The sequence below is a fragment of the Clupea harengus genome, chromosome 11, assembly GCF_900700415.2.
Source record: "Clupea harengus chromosome 11, Ch_v2.0.2, whole genome shotgun sequence".
Taxonomy (NCBI): Eukaryota; Metazoa; Chordata; class Actinopteri; order Clupeiformes; family Clupeidae; genus Clupea; species Clupea harengus.
The window spans coordinates 27,254,670-27,257,169 of NC_045162.1; the positions used below are offsets into that span (position 1 = coordinate 27,254,670).

The 2,500-nt window shown below is 48.4% G+C and overlaps 1 protein-coding gene across 1 annotated transcript in view; it reads right to left on the reverse strand.

The window, feature by feature from the left end:
* LOC105893959 (neural-cadherin-like) overlaps positions 1-2,500 on the reverse strand; it is a 141,036-nt gene that overhangs the window by 27,610 nt on the left and 110,926 nt on the right. The gene's annotated exons all lie outside the window — the stretch shown is intronic.

A 2,500-nucleotide genomic window follows, 5' to 3' on the forward strand; every position in this document is an offset into this window, starting at 1 on the left:
CCAACATTAAACCATCACACCTGCTCATTTAAAACCCAGTCCAACATGGCTACCTGATTCCACTCGCACCACAGGACAAGCAACAACAGTATCCACAGTTGCAGTTAGTTTTGAAGGATACGCTGTTCTCCAAAGACATAAATAAAACATTTGCGGGCACACACACACACCCACACACGCACGCACACACACAGCGGCAGCATTTCATTTCAGAGGTCAAACAATGCATGGCATTAAGGTAAAGCATGCTGTCAGCAGTGTCGGTGCTGTGGCTAATCCGCTCGCCGATACCGCGCGGGGTCGCAGGAACAGCGGCGGGGCCGGGGGCCGCTATCTGCCGCCGCGCGTTTAATCTCTTAAACAACACCTTTATCAAACAAATAGCGCGCAGGGGAGATTAGCATAGCTATTCAGGGCTGCGCGAAATAGAAAAACAAACATGTCGAGGTGGTCACGGCGGTGACAAAGGAGGATTGAAGGAGAGGTGGGTGGGACGGAGTCGAAAGAGAGCGAGGGGATGAGGCCTCCGTGGAGAGGAGGAAGAGGATGAGAGGACGGTGTGTGTGTGTGTGTGTGTGTGTGTGCAGACAGAGGCATTCTGAGTTAGACCCAGGGTTATATAGCTGGATTCTGTCAAAGGAAAAGGCAAGCAAGAGAAGAGGAGAGGAGGAAAGTTAGGACCTTTTTTGTTGAAAGGTAAGTGTCTATGTGTGCATGTGTGTGTGTGTGTGTGTCTGCAGATAGGTGTGTGTGTGTGTGTGTGTGTGTGTGTGTGTGTGTGTGTGTGTGTGTGTGTGTGTGTGTGTGTGTGTCTGCAGATAGGTGTGTGTGTGTGTGTGTGTGTGTGTGTGTGTGTGTGTGTGAGGGTGGGGGGGGGGGGGTAGCACAGGAGCCAAGAGTGGCTGAGCTCAAATCCTCCCTGAAGACGTGCCTGCTCAGCAAGCCCTGGCTCTTAATGGGATTGTGTCATGTTTTATGGATTAACTCATTCTAATACAGATCATCTGCCTGCTCGGACACCTGTGCAGAGGCAGGGGAGCCAGCCAGGGCTGCAGGTTGTTTCTCCTCCTGTTCTCTCTCTCTCTCTGTCTGTCTCTCTCTTTCGCTCTCTCTCTCTCTTTCTTTCTTTCTCTCTCTTTCTCTCTGAATCTCTCTCTCTTTTTCTTTCATTCTCTCTCTCTCTCTTTCTTTCTTCCACTCTCTCTCTCTCTCTCTCTCTCACTCACTCCCTCCCTTTTTCATCTTTTTATCCAAATAGATGGGGGAGTAGGGTGGGAGGGGAGTCGTTTTCCTTCTAATTACCAGACAGTAGAATGGTTGAGATGGCAGATTTGGGCACCAGACTAAAGAGGAACAGGGATTAGTCTCTAAAGCATTGAGGGGGAATTACTGTTTCCTGTAGTTTGCTGTTTTCTATGTCTGTGCCAAATCTCCCATGCCACATCTTAGTTTTTTTTTGTCCTCCTCTTAAATCCCCTAATAGATGAGGCTGTGATTTTGCACAATGAAGCCCCCATAATGCACTACAGCCCAAGACTTCTGTCGGGGATGGATGAATAGCTGTTTTGTGTGACATTACACAAGGTGGATATTCACTATTCACTAGTAATGGTACACACATTTATCCACGAAGCAATCCGAAATACTGCTCCTTTTTTTTGCATTTTTTGCAAATTTGCCCTCTTGTCTGGGATGAGGCAGCATCGTATGCCATTAGCACTGCACAGCATCTTTGGGAGGACATGTCGTGAAACCGACGTGCGCAAATAACACTCAACGCCTCCGAGCCACAAAGGGATTTACCTCTGTCATTAAAAGAGGTCTTCCTCATTTAATTATTAATTTCCACGTCGGCGACAGCAAGGGACTCCAAAACAAAACAAAAGGAGCAAACATCAAATAATTAGCTCAAAGGGCTGACTGTGGTACTCCCACACTTACCACAGAGATTTGCTAACAAGCATCCAGATTCATCTCACCTAGATTCATCTCGCATTGTTTTCCTTTCGTTTTTTTTTTTGTGTCTTCCCTTCTCTTTTCCTCACATTCAATTTCCTGTAGCCATAGAGGCTGTCAAAAACATCAAGCCCAAATACTCGGCGAGATCTGACTAAAACAAAATCAGCGCAGGGAAGGAGGGAAGAAGAGACGGCTGACGTGGGCTTTGAGATGAGCGGCTTTTGTGTGATCCAGCCGAGGCTTCTGAGAGACAGAAAGAGGACACACTGAGAGAGGGAGAGAGAGGGAGAGGGGGAGAGAGGGGGAGAGAAGGGGGGTGAGGGAGAGGGAGAGAGAGAGAGAGAGAGAGAGAAGGGGAAAGGGTCCCTCCTGTCATTTTTTCCCCATTTCAGCGGAAAACACACAAAAGTCACGCGCCCACACACACACACACACACACAAACTACTAACAAAACCTATGGTGGTCAGACCACCAACACAGCAGCTGAACAGATTCCAGACCTGTGCCAGTGTGGGGCCAGTTCTGGTCCGTTGCTATCGG